The sequence below is a fragment of the Pongo abelii genome, chromosome 12, assembly GCF_028885655.2.
Source record: "Pongo abelii isolate AG06213 chromosome 12, NHGRI_mPonAbe1-v2.0_pri, whole genome shotgun sequence".
Taxonomy (NCBI): domain Eukaryota; kingdom Metazoa; phylum Chordata; class Mammalia; order Primates; family Hominidae; genus Pongo; species Pongo abelii.
In genome coordinates, this window is record NC_071997.2 from 52,294,323 (window position 1) to 52,312,794 (window position 18,472).

At 39.9% G+C, this 18,472-nt stretch overlaps 1 protein-coding gene across 8 annotated transcripts in view; it reads right to left on the bottom strand.

Moving 5' to 3' along the window:
* Positions 1 to 18,472, bottom strand: part of CTNNA2 (catenin alpha 2) — a 1,140,166-nt gene that overhangs the window by 732,143 nt on the left and 389,551 nt on the right.

The following is an 18,472-nucleotide window of genomic DNA, read 5'->3' on the forward strand; positions in this document are numbered from 1 at the left end:
CGTAGCCTTTAAGGAAAGAACATTTCAGTGTAATGCTTTGGGGAATTATATAAAGATTTTAGAGCTAAAACATGATAAATAATCAACATCTTAATTATGCATTAGCTGTGACTTGTGTACACGTTAATCCTCCTCATGAGAAGCAGATATTCCCATGGCAGGATGCCTTTTGAAACTTGGGCACATAACACCCAACAGGCATATTCAGTACAGGTTAATTTATGCTAGTGTTCTAGAAAAGGATTCTTAATGTGTGTATGAGACTTGTCACAAATAACTGACAGTATCCTTATAAAGGTATTTACATGTTTGGAAGGAGACTATATAAGAGGAAAATGGTGATATTTCCTAAAAGGAAGGCGTCACATAGAACATGAGCTTAGCATTTCCCCAGCCAAGTTTGAGGAGCCTGGAAACATGTGGGCAGAGATGCCCAGAGGTAGATGGAAATATGCATCCAAAATTCAGGAGCTATAACAGTCTTTACAGGGATCTGGTAAATGTCAGGGGTATTTGGACACAAACTAGTGAATTACATACTAGTAAAGTGAATAGAGCCAGAAGAGCAGTCCAGAGAAGACCCCTATACAGAAGGACCAGAATCAAAAAGGAAGACAGAAAGGGTAGTCAGAAAGATAGAAACAGAACTTGGAAAACTCCCAGCAATTGAGGAGGGTAGAGCGTGATGGTATGTGATCATTAACTGTGTGAAATCTAGAAGCAAAGGTGACACTGACCAAAGGCTGGTTTCCTTTGGAGAGCCTTTCCTGCCTGAGGTAAAGAAGTTCATTCCAGCAATGATAATCAAAGTAGAATGACCTGCTGCAGGAAATGGTGTGCTTCATTGGGGGTGCACTCTCAGAGGTCCAAGAACCAGAGTGGCAATGATGGGGTAAATGGTCTTCCAACTGTAGAATACTATGGTGCAATTGCCACTCTGTTACTGTTTCTTTTGATGTTCATTATTCCTTATATATTCACCAAATTTAAAGAGTTGTTAGAAAAGAACAATTTGCCACATTTACAGATACAACACGACACGTAAATGAGAATAGGTAGTCATTCTATTGCTAATCTGCACCTGCTGAAGACCTACGATATGCCTACTACTGTACTTAATGCTAAAAAGAAAGGGAGATAAAAGATGCTTTTATGAATTTTTTATTCTGATGTAGTATATACAATAACTGCTTAAGTTATCACAAAGTGAAGTCCAGCTGTGTGCTCTGGGGAAGTTTGTTGTAACCCTCCAAAGCATCCCAGGGTATTTGTTCAGGTTGTGTGCAGAATATTTGGGCTCCAATTCTCTGATTCCTGTTAAAATGCAAATCTCCAGAGCAGAGAGATAGAACCTTTGGGCACAAGAATGCTGAATCTTAAGGAATGAGTGTAGGCAGGTTAGGACTTAGAAAGGAACAGGTATAGACCAAACATAGACCATGTCTGAAGTCCACTGGAATCTTGGATTTTTTAGAAAATCACTAATTGGTCAAAGCCCCTTTTCAATTTAGAAAGCAGTGCAGGAAATCTTGCAAATAAGACAGCTATTCTGTGCCAGCTTTGGTAAGGTGACCATTCTTACATTTGTACTCTCTTATATCTTAGAAAAGGGATGAAAAAGGAATGTTTACTTTACCCAAAATATGCTATTTGGGTTTTGTCCTTTGTGCCTTGGTTTTAGGCACAGCTGTTCAGTGTCAAAAAATCATGTGGAGGCTGCAATACAGTGGATGGCCCTATGGGGTTCATTATTACAGGTGAAAGTCCCAAAGGAAAGCTGAGAGGGGAGCACAGATATTCCTGCTATACGTATTAGTGCTGTGTCTGCAATGTCTCTTTCCAGGGGCATCCATTGGAACCCGCTCTCTTTCTCTCACATACTCTCTCTCGCTTTCTACTGCCTTTCTGTTGATGCATTTATGATGAACATATGTATGTATGTATGTGTATGTATATATATATATATATAATCCATATAATATACATTAAGAAATAATATTCTAATTGAAGAAATACCTGGTCAAAATAGAATTAGACTATCTTACTTATAAAGATTACTGATTTTCAAAGACCTATTTTATAGAAAACCATATTAACATAAAACATAATGAAAACTATATGTTCTGCTTTAAGATTTCAGGAGACTCTTCAGAATCATATAGTGGCTTTAGAACAGGTATTTATTCTACTTTAGGACTAAACACATCAAGAACTGCAAATGTGATGGAAATATGGGGAGGTAAATTTGAACTCTTCAGTAAGGACAATTGTAAAACAGTTTCTCTGCAGTAGAGAGAATGTACTAGTGTCATTAGAATACTATTTCCTAAATTATTTTCCATGGAACACTGAGCTTAGAGATATAATGTTTTGATGAAAAAATAAGGTTCCCTGGCCAAATATGTTTTGGAAATACCGCATGACCTACAGCAAATTATCATATGAAATGCTCTGGGGAGCTCTGCATTAAAGGAGTCAGTTCACTGTAGCATTTCCCAAATCTATTTGAGCATGGAAAGTGCTGCTTTTAAAATGCATGAATTATCTACGAGAACCAAAGGAACACACTTTGGGAAATGTGGCAAGAGAGACTTTGGAGCGTCAGCCAATTGAGTTTCCTACCTGCCATGGCCTGGGGCTGTTGTGAAAGTAAAAGCCTGAAACATTGAGCTTGACAAACTCTGCATAAAAGTTACACCATCCATCACATTTCTAATGGAATTATTCATTATTTATAGATCACAGTGGAAAAGCTTTTTTAAAAATCTCCCTGGAAAAGAAACAATAATTTTACAATATTCAGATCTGTATCTGCAGTACAGATGGGGAGCATTGCAATGATGGATGTGAAAAGCAGCAGGGAGAAGCCGCTCAGGAGACAAAAGGCACAAAGAAAAAAGGCCAGTGCACGTGGGCCTGTGTGAGTGTTTGCATGCACATGTGCACGGAAAGAGGTACTGATTGCATGTGTGTGTGTGTCTGTGTGTGTGTGTGTGTATATCCCGGATGGGATGGGCACTGGTTGTGTGTATGTGGAGCTGTGTGTGTATATGTGTGTATGGGGTAAGATGTGTGCTATTTGTGTGTGTGTTTATGAATCTATGAGTGGGTGGGTACAGTTTGTATGCATGGGTGGAGTGGATGCGTGTATGTGTGTATATATGCACACGGGCATGTGTATGGAAGGGGCTGTGGCTTATTTGTGTGTATGTAGTTGTATGTGTCTGTCTCTGTCTGTTTTTAGAGAATTGGCCAGGTTTCCAACAGGCTCCAACAAGCGAGAAAATAAGGAAAAAAACAGAAATGAAGCCAGAGGCTCAAGAGCTAGAGGAAAAGGCTGTGTCTATAGTTCCTACAAATAAAAAACCAACCCCTGGAAATGAACCCTGAGCAAGAAATATACAGAGAATGAAAAGGTGAAAAGAAGGAGGAGTATTTGCCATTATATAATTTGAAAGTAATTTAAAAACTAAGAAACACCCAGGTAAGCCATCTATCTATCCTAACACACTTCGGGGACATTCAGATCAGCAAACAGCCATGAACACAGGGCTCTAACAGGCCTCAATTCTCTGAACTAGCTCTGCCTGTCCTCACCTCTCTGAGTGGCTGCCCTCTGCTAGCAGGAAGGGGCACCAAATCACCACCACCACCACCATCATCACCATCATCATCATCATCATCATCATCATCAACATCCAGGAGCCAGATTCCCCTCCCTGGTCACAGAAGAATACTTTAAGAGGGCAGCACACCAACACCAAAGAGTGAAAGGACAAGGAGAAGCCTTCCTGTCTCTCCCTTCACAGCAAAAGTATGCTCCTGTGACAGGCTCTTATGTTGTTTACAACTTTACAGACTTATTTTAGTTCATTCTTTTACATTGTAAATATCTCCATCTCCTGTTGGCATTCTTTTTTTTTTTTTTTTAATACTTTAGGTTTTATGGTACATGTGCGCAATGTGCAGGTAAGTTACATATGTGTACATGTGCCATGCTGGTGCGCTGCACCCACTAACTCGTCATCTAGCATTAGGTATATCTCCCAGTGCTATCCCTCCCCCCTCCCCCGACCCCACAACAGTCCCCGAAGTGTGATGTTCCCCTTCCTGTGTCCACGTGTTCTCATTGTTCAATTCCCACCTATGAGTGAGAATATGTGGTGTTTGGTTTTTTGTTCTTGTGATAGTTTACTGAGAATGATGATTTCCAATTTCATCCATGTCCCTACAAAGGACATGAACTCATCATTTTTTATGGCTGCATAGTATTCCATGGTGCATATGTGCCACATTTTCTTAATCCAGTCTATCATTGTTGGACATTTGGGTTGGTTCCAAGTCTTTGCTATTGTGAATAATGCCACAATAAACATACGTGTGCATGTGTCTTCATAGCAGCATGATTTATAGTCCTTTGGGTATATACCCACTAATGGGATGGCTGGGTCAAATGGAATTTCTAGTTCTAGATCCCTGAGGAATCGCCACACTGACTTCCACAAGGGTTGAACTAGTTTACAGTCCCACCAACAGTGTAAAAGTGTTCCTATTTCTCCACATCCTCTCCAGCACCTGTTGTTTCCTGACTTTTGAATGATTGCCATTCTAACTGGTGTGAGATGGTATCTCATTGTGGTTTTGATTTGCATTTCTCTGATGGCCAGTGATGGTGAGCATTTTTTCATGTGTTTTTTGGCTGCACAAATGTCTTCTTTTGAGAAGTGTCTGTTCATGTCCTTCGCCCACTTTTTGATGGGGTTGTTTGTTTTTTTCTTGTAAATTTGTTGGAGTTCATTGTAGATTCTGGATATTAGCCCTTTGTCACATGAGTTGGTTGCAAAAATTTTCTCCCATTTTGTAGGTTGCCTGTTCACTCTGATGGTAGTTTCCTTTGCTGTGCAGAAGCTCTTTAGTTTAATTAGATCCCATTTGTCAATTTTGGCTTTTGTTGCCATTGCTTTTGGTGTTTTAGACATGAAGTCCTTGCCCATGCCTATGTCCTGAATGGTAATGCCTAGGTTTTCTTCTAGGGTTTTTATGGTTTTAGGTCTAACATTTAAGTCTTTAATCCATCTTGAATTGATTTTTGTATAAGGTGTAAGGAAGGGATCCAGTTTCAGCTTTCTACATATGGCTAGCCAGTTTTCCCAGCACCATTTATTAAATAGGGAATCCTTTCCCCATTTCTTGTTTTTCTCAGGTTTGTCAAAGATCAGATAGTTGTAGATATGTGGCATTATTTCTGACGGCTCTGTTCTGTTCCATTGATCTATATCTCTGTTTTGGAACCAGTACCATGCTGTCTTGGTTACTGTGGCTTGTAGTATAGTTTGAAGTCAGGTAGTGAGATGCCTCCAGCTTTGTTCTTTTGGCTTAGGATTGACTTGGTGATGCGGGCTCTTTTTTGGTTCCATATGAACTTTAAAGTAGTTTTTTCCAATTCTGTGAAGAAAGTCATTGGTAGCTTGATGGGGATGGCATTGAATCTGTAAATTACCTTGGGAAGGATGGCCACTTTCACGATATTGATTCTTCCTACCCATGAGCACGGAATGTTCTTCCATTTGTTTGTATCCTCTTTTATTTCCTTGAGCAGTGGTTTGTAGTTCTCCTTGAAGAGGTCCTTCACATCCCTTGTAAGTTGGATTCCTAGGTATTTTATTCTCTTTGAAGCAATTGTGAATGGGAGTTCACTCATGATTTGGCTCTCTGTTTGTCTGTTATTGGTGTATAAGAATGCTTGTGATTTTTGTACATTGATTTTGTATCCTGAGACTTTGCTGAAGTTGCTTATCAGCTTAAGGAGATTTTGGGCTGAGACAATAGGGTTTTCTAGATATACAATCATGTCATCTGCAAACAGGGACAATTTGACTTCCTCTTTTCCTAATTGAATACCCTTGATTTCCTTCTCCTGCCTAATTGCCCTGGCCAGAACTTCCAACACTATGTTGAATAGAAGTGGTGAGAGAGGGCATCCCTGTCTTGTGACAGTTTTCAAAGGGAATGCTTCCAGTTTTTGCCCATTCAGTATGATATTGGCTGTGGGTTTGTCATAGATAGCTCTTATTATTTTGAGATACGTCCCATCAATAGCTAATTTATTGAGAGTTTTTAGCATGAAGGGTTGTTGAATTTTGTCAAAGGCCTTTTCTGCATCTATTGAGATAATCATGTGGTTTTTGTCTTTGGTTCTGTTTATATGCTGGATTACATTTATTGATTTGCATATATTGAACCAGCCTTGCATCCCAGGGATGAAGCCCACTTGATCACGGTGGATAAGCTTTTTGATGTGCTGCTGGATTCTGTTTGCCAGTATTTTATTGAGGATTTTTGCATCAATGTTCATCAAGGATATGGGTCTAAAATTCTCTTTTTTGGTTGTGTCTCTGCCAGGCTTTGGTATCAGGATGATGCTGGCCTCATAAAATGAGTTAGGGAGGATTCCCTCTTTTTCTATTGATTGGAATAGTTTCAGAAGGAATGGTACCAGCTCCTCCTTGTACCTCTGGTAGAATTCGGCTGTGAACCCATCTGGTCCTGGACTTTTTTTGGTTGGTAAGCTATTGATTATTGCCACAATTTCAGCTCCTGTTATTGGTCTATTCAGAGATTCGACTTCTTCCTGGTTTAGTCTTGGGAGGGTGTATGTGTTGAGGAATTTATCCATTTCTTCCAGATTTTCTAGTTTATTTGCATAGAGGTGTTTGTAATATTCTCTGATGGTAGTTTGTATTTCTGTGGGATCGGTGGTGATATCCCCTTTATCATTTTTTATTGCATCTATTTGATTCTTCTCTCTTTTTTTCTTTATTAATCTTGCTAGCGGTCTATCAATTTTGTTGATCCTTTCAAAAAACCAGCTCCTGGATTCATTAATTTTTTGAAGGGTTTTTTGTGTCTCTATTTCCTTCAGTTCTGCTCTGATTTTAGTTATTTCTTGCCTTCTGCTAGCTTTTGAATGTGTTTGCTCTTGCTTTTCTAGTTCTTTTAATTGTGATGTTAGGGTGTCAATTTTGGATCTTTCCTGCTTTCTCTTGTGGGCATTTAGTGCTATAAATTTCCCTCTACACACTGCTTTGAATGCATCCCAGAGATTCTGGTATGTTGTGTCTTGGTTCTCGTTGGTTTCAAAGAACTTCTTTCTTTCTGCCTTCATTTCGTTATGTACCCAGTAGTCATTCAGGAGCAGGTTGTTCAGTTTCCATGTAATTGAGCGGTTTTGAGTGAGATTCTTAATCCTGAGTTCTAGCTTGATTGCACTGTGATCTGAGAGATAGTTTGTTATAATTTCTGATCTTTTACATTTATTGAGGAGAGCTTTACTTCCAAGTATGTGGTCAATTTTGGAATAGGTGTGGTGTGGTGCTGAAAAAAATGTATATTCTGTTGATTTGGGATGGAGAGTTCTGTAGATGTCTATTAGGTCCGCTTGGTGCAGAGCTGAGTTCAATTCCTGGGTATCCTTGTTGACTTTCTGTCTCGTTGATCTGTCTAGTGTTGACAGTGGGGTGTTAAAGTCTCCCATTATTAATGTGTGGGAGTCTAAGTCTCTTCGTAGGTCACTCAGGACTTGCTTTATGAATCTGGGTGCTCCTGTATTGGGTGCATATATATTTAGGATAGTTAGCTCTTCTCGTTGAATTAATCCCTTTACCATTATGTAATGGCCTTCTTTGTCTCTTTTGATCTTTGTTGGTTTAAAGTCTGTTTTATCAGAGACTAGCATTGCAACCCCTGCCTTTTTTTGCTTTCCATTTGCTTGGTAGATCTTCCTCCATCCTTTTATTTTGAGCCTATGTGTGTCTCTGCACGTGAGATGGGTTTCCTGAATACAGCACACTGATGGGTCTTGAGTCTTTATCCAATTTGCCAGTCTGTGTCTTTTAATTGGAGCATTTAGTCCATTTACATTTAAAGTTAATATTGTTATATGTGAATTTGATCCTGTCATTATGATGTTAGCTGGTTATTTTGCTCGTTAGTTGATGCAGTCTCTTCCTAGTCTCGATGGTCTTTACATTTTGGCATGATTTTGCAGTGGCTGGTACCGGTTGTGCCTTTCCATGTTTAGAGCTTCCTTCAGGAGCTCTTTTAGGGCAGGCCTGGTGGTGACAAAATCTCTCAGCATGTGCTTGTCTGTAAAGGATTTTATTTCTCCTTCACTTATGAAGCTTAGTTTGGCTGGATATGAAATTCTGGGTTGAAAATTCTTTTCTTTAAGAATGTTGAATATTGGCCCCCACTCTCTTCTGGCTTGTAGGGTTTCTGCCGAGAGATCCGCTGTTAGTCTGATGGGCTTCCCTTTGATGGTAACCCGACCTTTCTCTCTGGCTGCCCTTAACATTTTTTCCTTCATTTCAACTTTGGTGAATCTGACAATTATGTGTCTTGGAGTTGCTCTTCTTGAGGAGTATCTTTGTGGCGTTCTCTGTATTTCCTGAATCTGAATGTTGGCCTGCCTTGCTAGATTGGGGAAGTTCTCCTGGATAATATCCTGCAGAGTGTTTTCCAACTTGTTTCCATTCTCCCCTTCACTTTCAGGTACACCAATCAGACGTAGATTTGGTCTTTTCACATAGTCCCACATTTCTTGGAGGCTTTGCTCTTTTCTTTTTATTCTTTTTTCTCTAAACTTCCCTTCTCGCTTCATTTCATTCATTTCATCTTCCAGGGCTGACACCCTTTCTTCCATTTGATCGCATCGGCTCCTGAGGCTTCTGCATTCTTCACGTAGTTCTCGAGCCTTGGTTTTCAGCTCCATCAGCTCCTTTAAGCACTTCTCTCTATTGGTTATTCTAGTTATACATTCTTCTAAATTTTTTTCAAAGTTTTCAACTTCTTTGCCTTTGGTTTGAATATCCTCCCGTAGCTCGGAGTAATTTGATCGTCTGAAGCCTTCTTCTCTCAGCTCGTCAAAGTCATTCTCCGTCCAGCTTTGTTCCGTTGCTGGTGAGGAACTGCGTTCCTTTGGAGGAGGAGAGGTACTCTGCTTTTTAGAGTTTCCAGTTTTTCTGCTCTGTTTTTTCCCCATCTTTGTGGTTTTATCTACTTTTGGTCTTTGATGATGGTGATGTACAGATGGATTTTTGGTGTCGATGTCCTTTCTGTTAGTTTTCCTTCTAACAGACAGGACTCTCAGCTGCAGGTCTGTTGGAGTACCTGGCCGGCCGTGTGAGGTGTCAGTCTGCCCCTGCTGGGGGGTGCCTCCCAGTTAGGCTGCTCGGGGGTCAGGGGTCAGCGACCCACTTAAGGAGGCAGTCTGCCCGTTCTCAGATCTCCAGCTGCGTGCTGGGAGAACCACTGCTCTCCTCAAAGCTGTCAGACAGGGACATTTAAGTCTACAGAGGTTACTGCTGTCTTTTTGTTTGTCTGTGCCCTGCCCCCAGAGGTGGAGCCTACAGAGGCAGGCAGGCCTCCTTGAGCTGTGGTGGGCTCCACCCAGTTCAAGCTTCCAGGCTGCTTTGTTTACCTAAGCGGGCCTGGGCAATGGCGGGCGCCCCTACCCCAGCCTGGCCGCTGACTTGCTGTTTGATCTCAGACGGCTGTGCTAGCAATCAGCGAGACTCCGTGGGCGTAGGACCCTCTGAGCCAGGTGCGGGCTATACTCTCCTGGGGCACCGTTTCCTAAGCCCGTCGGAAAAGCATAGTATTCGGGTGGGAGTGGCCCGATTTTCCAGGTGCCGTCTGTCACCCCTGGAAAGGGAACTCCCTGACCCCTTGCGCTTCCGGAGTGAGGCAATGCCTCGCCCCTGCTTCGGCTGGCGCACGGTGCACTCACCCACTGACCTGCGCCCACTGTCTGGTACTCCGTAGTGAGATGAACACGGTACCTCAGATGGAAATGCAGAAATCACCCGTCTTCTGCGTCGCTCACGCTGGGAGCTGTAGACCGGAGCTGTTCCTATTCGGCCATCTTGGCTCCTCTCCTGTTGGCATTCTTAAAGCTCATTTAGTCATTTTATCTTTTTGATCTTTTAGTTCCATCTTACATTGTCATTTTGTTCATTTACAGATAGAGGGCCTGCATTTCTTATTTTATCTTTTTCTTATGTTTTAAGTTAATCTATGTTTATCATGTCTATTTTCTTATTTGCTTATTTGCTTTGCATACTATTTTGTGCTTTATGAGTTTTACTTATTTTTATTAATATCTCTACTTTAAAAAATTATTGTTTTCATTCTTACAGTTTATGGAGTGGCAACTGGAATGCATGGACATTAAGATCGCAGCTACAATAATTCACCCCCAAGCCAACACGACTAGAATCCTATTCTGCCATCAAGTCGGTGCTATAACAGTCTCTGTAGTCTCACATAATTGATCTCCCATTTGCTCTCATGTGGCACCGTATAAAAATTTTAACCTAAAATAATTTAGCAGACTATGTAGTTCGAAACTACTTCCCAGAATAATACATTCACCAGCACTCACCACACATACAATTGTTAGAAGAGCACTACTTTTAAATTGCTCTTATCATTCATTGTCTCTACAAAAAGCTATGTGATCTAAAATTTCAGTATATAATGAGACACTGAGCTAGCTTGATGCAAGCTCTGACATGAGAGGAGGAAACAGAGAGACCTCTATCAAAGCAAGTAGTTAGATGTATTACAAATGGTTTGATGGATTCAAAATGCAGTGTCTTTGAGATCCCTATCTCTCCATCTTATTGAATGGGGAAATGACACCAGAGATGTTGTCCCATGGTCATTCAGCTCACAAATGAGGTCACCAGGATTTAAGCACAGGTCTTTTGATTTCAAGCCCCATGTTCCTTCAACTGTATAAGATTGTCCACATTTAGGTGAAATGAGTCTAATATGTCATAATTATAATTATAAAGTATATTATTTTAAAATAAAAATACAATTCTTTGAAATTAAATATAATACTTAAGTATTATCTGTCATGCTGTCCTTTTTACGCTATCAGATTCACCTAACCCTCCCAATAGATAACTGAGAGTATAATCATTCATTCAACAAATGAGTGCCAGTTACTGTAGGAGTCTAAGAGCACATACTAAATAATCCTTTCTTCAAGAGGTTGACTCTCTAATCAAAAACAAAAACACGTACAACCAATTGTAATTGGCGAAATGGCTGATGATGTTATGGAATGACTGAATGATGGCAATTTGCATAATTGAGAGGTAGGAAGTGAAAACATACTTCCAGAAGAGGTCATCCCTTAGCTGAGACTTAAAGAATGAAAAGCGTTTGGCCAAGCAAAGTTAGGAGCAGGAAGGGGCAACGCAGATGGGCTAGGAGGTGAGAGATGGCATAGTATATGAAAAATATTACAAGAGATCGACCGAAGCTGGTCACATGTACGGTGCCATAGAGGGGCCCCAAGCCACTCTCCTCTGAGTTAAACTGCTGGGGGGCATAGTTAACTGACCATCTCCATCTGCTGCACCTGTAGTTCTACTGCAGTCTCATGTGTAGGCTGCACTTGACCCCAGGCAGCACCAGTCAATCACTGAGCACAGGCACACGCTCCTGCCCAACAGGGACTTCTCCAACGACCAACTTCAGCTCCTGAACCGGGCTCCCCACTGGCCTGACTGGGACTTTCTGGGAACAGTGCTGAGCCTCTTCCTACTTAATCCACTTTCTTTCCTGCTTTCCTTTCAAAGGTGTTTGACCCCATAGCAGTCTAAAAGCTCCACAAAAGCCCAGTCACTGCTATTTTATCCTTCACAGGCAATTCCTCCTTATACATATAATCCCATCTACCTTGCTTCCTCAAGGGCCAGAATGGACATAAATAGGAAGGGGAGATGCAGTTGGAGAGAGAGAAAGAACCAGGTTCTGAAGCGACTTCTCTGCCATGTTACAAAGTTTTCAATTGGAGAACACCCCTTTAGGCAATGATGAATCATCAGAGATCTTAGAGCAAAGGAGTGACATAATCCTGTTTGGGTTTAGACAGTTTCTTATTGAAGCTAAGGCAGTTAGCTTTGGCAGGACTGCAAGCAGAAGGCAGGACAGCATCAAGCCTTCAGAGCCCAAAAGAGAGGTCAAGAAACTACAAATCAGGATTGTGTCTATATGGATAAAGAGAAGGTAATGAATTTAAGAAAAATGTAGAATGTCAATCTGGCAGGATTTGAAGATATATAGGCTATGAGAATGAGAGAGAAGGAGACAAAGATAAAACCTAGACTTCTAACACTAACAACACCAATAATGCAGGTATCAGCAAACTACATCCTAGGAGTCAACCTCCTACTTTGCAAATAAAGTTTTATTAGAACACAGGCTCATTCATTTACATACTGTCTATGCCTATTTTTACACTGCAATGGTAGAGGGGAATGGTTAGGACAGAAACTATATGGCACATAAAGCTTGGAATATTTACTCTTGGCCCTTCAAGAAAACATTTGCTGACCGGGCGCAGTGGCTCATGCCTGTAATCTCAGCACTTTGGGAGGCTGAGGCAGGCAGATCACAAGGTCAGGAGTGCGAGACCAGCCTGGCCAATATGGTGAAATCCCGCCTCTACTAAAAATACAAAAATTAGCCGGGCATGGTGGCACACACCTGTAATCCCAACAACTTGGGAGGCTGAGGCAGGAGAACTGCTTGAACCTGGGAGGCAGAAGTTGCAGTGAGCTGAGCTCGCACCACTGCACTCCAGCCTGGGCGACAGAGCCAGACTCCATCTCCAAAAAAAAAAAAAAAAAAAAAAAGAGGAAGAAAACATTTGCTGACCCTTGAACAACTGTGAAAGATAACAGATGAAGAGCAGGTGAAGTTCTTATGAGCCCTTTAAATGGAGAAGTCTGGTGGAAGGTTGATTATAAGTATATGAACATCGGGTAGTGGTATGGGCACCTGTATTAATATGCAAAATCTATCGCCTTCATATAAACAAGGAATACCCAATAGGAAGACCTAATATACAATAACAAGAAATGCAAAGCAAGAAAACACACCTAGATGTCAAGTAGATGTAGCAAGAAATGTGTTCAGGGAGATGAATTATTGTGCAGGCATGACCTCAGGGCAAAGAGCAGGGCTGGAATTGGGATGCGTGCCCTGTAGCTCTGGCGTCTATGCTCTTAGCCACTGCACTAATTGTTTACCTCATGTATCCTTTCTGCATGCACGATGCTAATCATCATGAGGGAATCAATGCAACAGCCATTTCCCCATTTCAAAAACTAAAGTCGCAGTAGCATATTATTCTTTCATACTTCAAGAGGGGATCAAAAACAGCAAATAACCACCAGGAATAAAACCTCTAAAATGCTACTTTCTCCTAATTTTAATCGCCACCTCTGTTTCAAACTGGTCAGTAGGTATTACAATACATTTCTTCTACCAAGAAGGTAAATACAAATATTGCTCAGTCTTTCTTTGGCTAGGAGTTAACCGTCTTAAAGCTGAGTTTGTATCTAATTGTACTCAGCTGTAATTGAGAAAGATGGGCATACCTGATAAGACCTGAAGCATAAAGTAATGTTTTTATTGCAGTTAAGTCAGTAGGAAGGCTCTAGCACACATAGAACACTAATTCAATGGTTTTACCCACAGATTATGTTTCAAAGAGTTTTAGTGCACAGCTGACAATGGTCTTTACTAGCCAAGAAACAGCTTGTAAAAGAGTAGGAAGAACATCTTATTCATCTTTACACTTTCTGGCTTTCAACATTGGTTAAACCTTTAAGTGAACTACTTAGTCATCTGAAATGTACACAGAATTTTCAAAATGCCAAGAAAGACAACAAAGAAAGCAAATTGATAATATAAAGTGTGGCTGATTTCATAACTCTTTTTTTTCCAAAATCTAAGCTAATCAGCATGGAAAATGCAAATGCTAGTGGTATGAGAAAGTCCTGTGATTCTGTGATTTTCTTTGTTGATTGTGACAATTCTGTAAGATAAATGTGTCCTGGATTTTTACTACCTTCATAGTTCAAGGCAGCAAGTAAGGAAAATAGTAAATTGCTGTTCTCCCTCATAAACACCAGGCACTTACCACCTGCTGTCCAGCATGACTATTTTGAATCAAACAAGCAGAAGAAAGAATGTCAACATGCCTCTATGCAGTCATTCACTTTTACCTTTTAAATCTTAAAAAGAAAACTGAAAGAGAAACTTAACATTAGTCAAACTCATTCTTTCAAAGGAATATGTCCTTCTGATATGGGGCAATTAAAGCAATGAAAACCAGAAAACCTAAATGACAATGCATGTTTAAATGTAGGTATATTTCTCCATTAATTACCCTGAGCTTTTCCCAGGAATGTGCTACAATGGACCCATGTCTTCACTTTCTGTCTTTTGTAACTTTATCATCATCCCCATTCTATATACCCTTTAAAAAATTAATATTTTTAAATTTTTAGTCATTAAGACCACATAGTACATGTATTATCTATTTATGGGGTACATGGGATAATTTGAGACAGGCATGCAATGTGTAATAATCACATCAGGGTAAATGAGTTGTTCATCACCTCAAGCATTTATCATTTCTCTGTGTTACAACATTCCCATTATACTCTTATAGTTATTTTAAAATGTATTATGAATTATTATTGACTCTTCTATTTACCTTTTAATATTTAAATTTTGTGGTTTGCCTTGTCTTGGTGTATAACTGGGTAAGTTTTATATTTCACAGATACCACGGAGCTTCCTTCCTTCTTCCTCCCAAGCATAACATTCAAGATTCTGTTTCTTTCCACATAACGAAGAGGGGGCAAAGCCATATAGTCGGAGGTACCGATGCCATAGGCCAGATGAAATATGACAGTGACTGAGCATGACTATAGAAATGTGAGCTTTGGTTTAGCTTAGGACTTTATGCTGTGTTGACCCATTACCGAGTGTCTAGGTCACAGAAAGCTTTAGTGGGATCAAAATTTGTTAAAGCATTTTATTTTATTCATTATGTTATTTTGCCGCACTGATACAATCCCAAACAAAACAAAACAACATAAACAAGTCCAGCAATATGTACGGATTAACTCTTCACTATGGAACCCTTCTTAAAACAAAGAAAAAAAGTTTGCTATCCAGCTTAAAATACTTGACTAGTAACCCCCGAGGCAGCCTCTCCCAGTTTCCCATCAAAATGCCTATAAACAAAGAAATAAAATTGGAATTTTACGGCACTGAAAATTGAGAATGAAGGACACGTATTGACAATGAGGCATGATCATAATTCTGGCTCTGAATGCTTTAAACACTTATTTTAAAGACTGGACTCTGAGATAAAAGCATAAATCAAGACCATTTAAATAAATTAACCGAGGTGTCTAAATCAAAAGAATGTTATTTGTTTGGTTTTAAACACTTACTCTCCCTGTAGTGTATCAATAATTAATACAGATACATTTTCATCTTTTTCATTCTGTGCCAAGCTCTCCCAGGGTGAATCTTTCTATCTTTACATGAAAAGTTTCTCTTGACGTAATTGGGGTAGCACTAGGAATGAAAGATACTAAGGACCTTGAGTTCTAATCATGTATTTTTTATTAAGCTACAGAAAAATTCTAACCACCATTTTAGATTTGCCTTAATTTTTAAATTGCGAAGTATTTTATAAATAACTTACTCTTTCTTCACAGGCATATAGTTAAAAATAAACTAATTATGCCATTTATCTACTTAAGATGTTATTTGTAATTAAACAGTTCAGTTTAATTGGAAATAAATGAAAAAGATAGTGACTTAATAATTAAACGGCATTTTCTATCCTTAGATATTTAATGTGTTTTTTAACAGAAATTTACCTAAGCTCACATTAGTTTCGTTTTTGAGAAGAAGCTTATATTTAGAAAGACAAAGTGATTTACCAAAGCAAATGAATAAACTGGGCGAGGAAGTTCAGCTCTGGGCTGTTCCTACTGGATTGTGAAATCTAATGGCATTTCAGGAGCACATTCTCTAGCTCCGACAAGGATACTAGTTTACAATTAAGTATGTAAAGCAGGGCAAAGATAATAATCCTTAGCTTTACATTATGAATTGATTAGAAAGTGAGTATCCAAAATGCACTTAATCAAATCAAATTTTTAGAGGGCTTAACAAAGAAAATGGATTTTACTCTTTTTCTGAAAAAAATAGTCATGTTATCTCTATTCTCCTGGAACTCGCTACATTTTTGACCATCCTTTTTATTCAGTATTCATCCTCTTTGAGCTTTGTGTGTTCTGAACACAATTTACCAACCACTGACTAAGTTAAGCCTCCCCTATGCTTTACAAAACCCTACTTTACCATGGTTCTATTCATACTCCTCCTTCCCTTCACTTGCCCAGTTCTTCTTCTTGCATTTACCTCAGTAAGTTGGTATATCTCAAGGCCCTGCTCCCTGTTCTCAGTAGTTCTCTCAACAACTCTTTCTTAGAGGGCTCAACTACCCTCTACTATCACCTGCTTGTGAAAGAGAACCAAAGTACCATGTCCAATCCCGACCCTCCAAGAAGCTGGCCCTTACTACAGCTGTACACCGGACATGATCTGTTGGGGGTTCTGCCATCACCTCAAATATCAGATGTATGAGAAAGTACTTCTCATTTTCCTCCAAAACCTAACACTCTCACTTCTATGGAGGAAAAATCGAAGTAGAAGGGAAACAAGAATCCATAATCTCCCTTCATTCTCCTAATGAGAAATTAGAATTAATGAGAAATCTTCACTTTATAAATGCAAGAACTGTTCCTCAGTCAGGTTAGGTGACTTGATGAAGGCCACACAGTGGAAGACTTAAGTCTTTCTGACTCCAAGGCCCATGAACTTGTAGCCGTGTTCTCTTCGGAACCTTTGTTGAAAGATCAAGCATCAAGATAATCTAAGACCGGCTAGGCGTGGGGGCTCACGTCTGTAATCCCAGCACTTTGAGAGGCCGAGGCGGGTGGATCACAAGGTCAGGAGTTCCAGACCAGCCTGCTCAATATGGTGAAATCCCATCTCTACTAAAGATTAAAAAAAACTTAGCTGTGCGTGGTGGCGGGTGCCTATAATCCCAAGTATTCGGGAGGCTGAGGCAGGAGAATCACTTGAACCCTGGAGGCAGAGGTTGCAGTGAGCTGAGATCACACCACTGCACTCCAGCCTGGGTGACAAAGTGAGATTCTGTCCCCCAAAAAAAAAAAAAAAGAAAAAGAAAAAGAAAAGAAAAAAATATATATATATTTTATATATATATATAAAATCTAATGCCAAGGTATCAAATGTTACAGGGGTTAAGAGTTGGATGGTGACATGGTTTAAATGTGTCACCTCCAAAACTCAGGTGTTGCCAAGGTGATAATATTAAGAGGTGGAACCTTTAATAGGTGATTGGGACATGAGGCTCCTCCCTTTTTAACGGGATTAAGCCACTTATAAAAGAGGTTTCACAGAGCATTTGGCTAGCTTGCCCTTCTACCTTCTGCCATACCAGGATCCAGCATTCTTCCCCTCCATAGGGGAAGGGCACCATCTTGGAAGCAGAGAATAACCCTTACCAGACAAACAAACATGCTGGCACCTTGATCTTGGATTTCCCAGTGCTATAACTGTGAGGAAACAAAATTTTGCTCTTTGTAAATTACCCATTCTTGGGTATTTGGTTTTAGAAGCACAAATGGACTAAGATAGATGGCTTGGATTAGAAACCTGGCTCCAATTCCTTCTAGTTGTAATTCTTTCTAGCCGAGTAGGCTGCTTAAATGCTAAAAGTGTCTCAGCTTCCTCATCTGAAAAACAGGAATGAATCTTAGCAGTACCTATATAACAGTGTTGTTGAGAAAGTTAAATAATATAAGGAAAGAGATTTGAACAATATATGAAATGTGGTAAGTTATAGATATTAAACATCAAATCATTTCAAATAGCTATTTTTAATGTAATATTCTATATTTCCATGGTCAGTCCATATTCCCCCTTTATTCAACTCATGATCATCTCCCATTTCCTTCATCGAGACTTTAAATTTATCTTTTTTTTTCCTGGTAAAGCATATTTTCCTAACAGCCTAGTCTTAAAATCCTGCCTAACCACACTACCCCACTGGCCCCAAACCTTCAACAGCTCCCCATGGCCTGTAATAGGTTATTATCTAGGACCCGACAAGTTTCAGATACTGGACTCTTACCTAGTAATTCTCCAATTTCATCTCCATTATATTAATTTTATGAGTTATATCAAAATTCATAAGGGAATAAAGCAATGAGTTGCATTTTTCATCCAGCCCTTGAATTGAGATGTCATTTTCAGCAAGCATTGCATGAAAAAAATACAATCTCACCTCTACTCGGTTCATGACTAAGATGCCTGACCTTCAAGATTCTCAGCAATCTGGCACAAGTCTCTGCCCCTCAAACTTCATCTGTCCTCATGAACCCCTGGCTCCTGCCAAAGTGGTCTCTGCATTGCCCCACCCCAGTATGCTTCATGTGTAACTGTGTTATTAATTCTTCTCTGCTGACTGTTTCAGCCCCTTCCTCTCCGATGC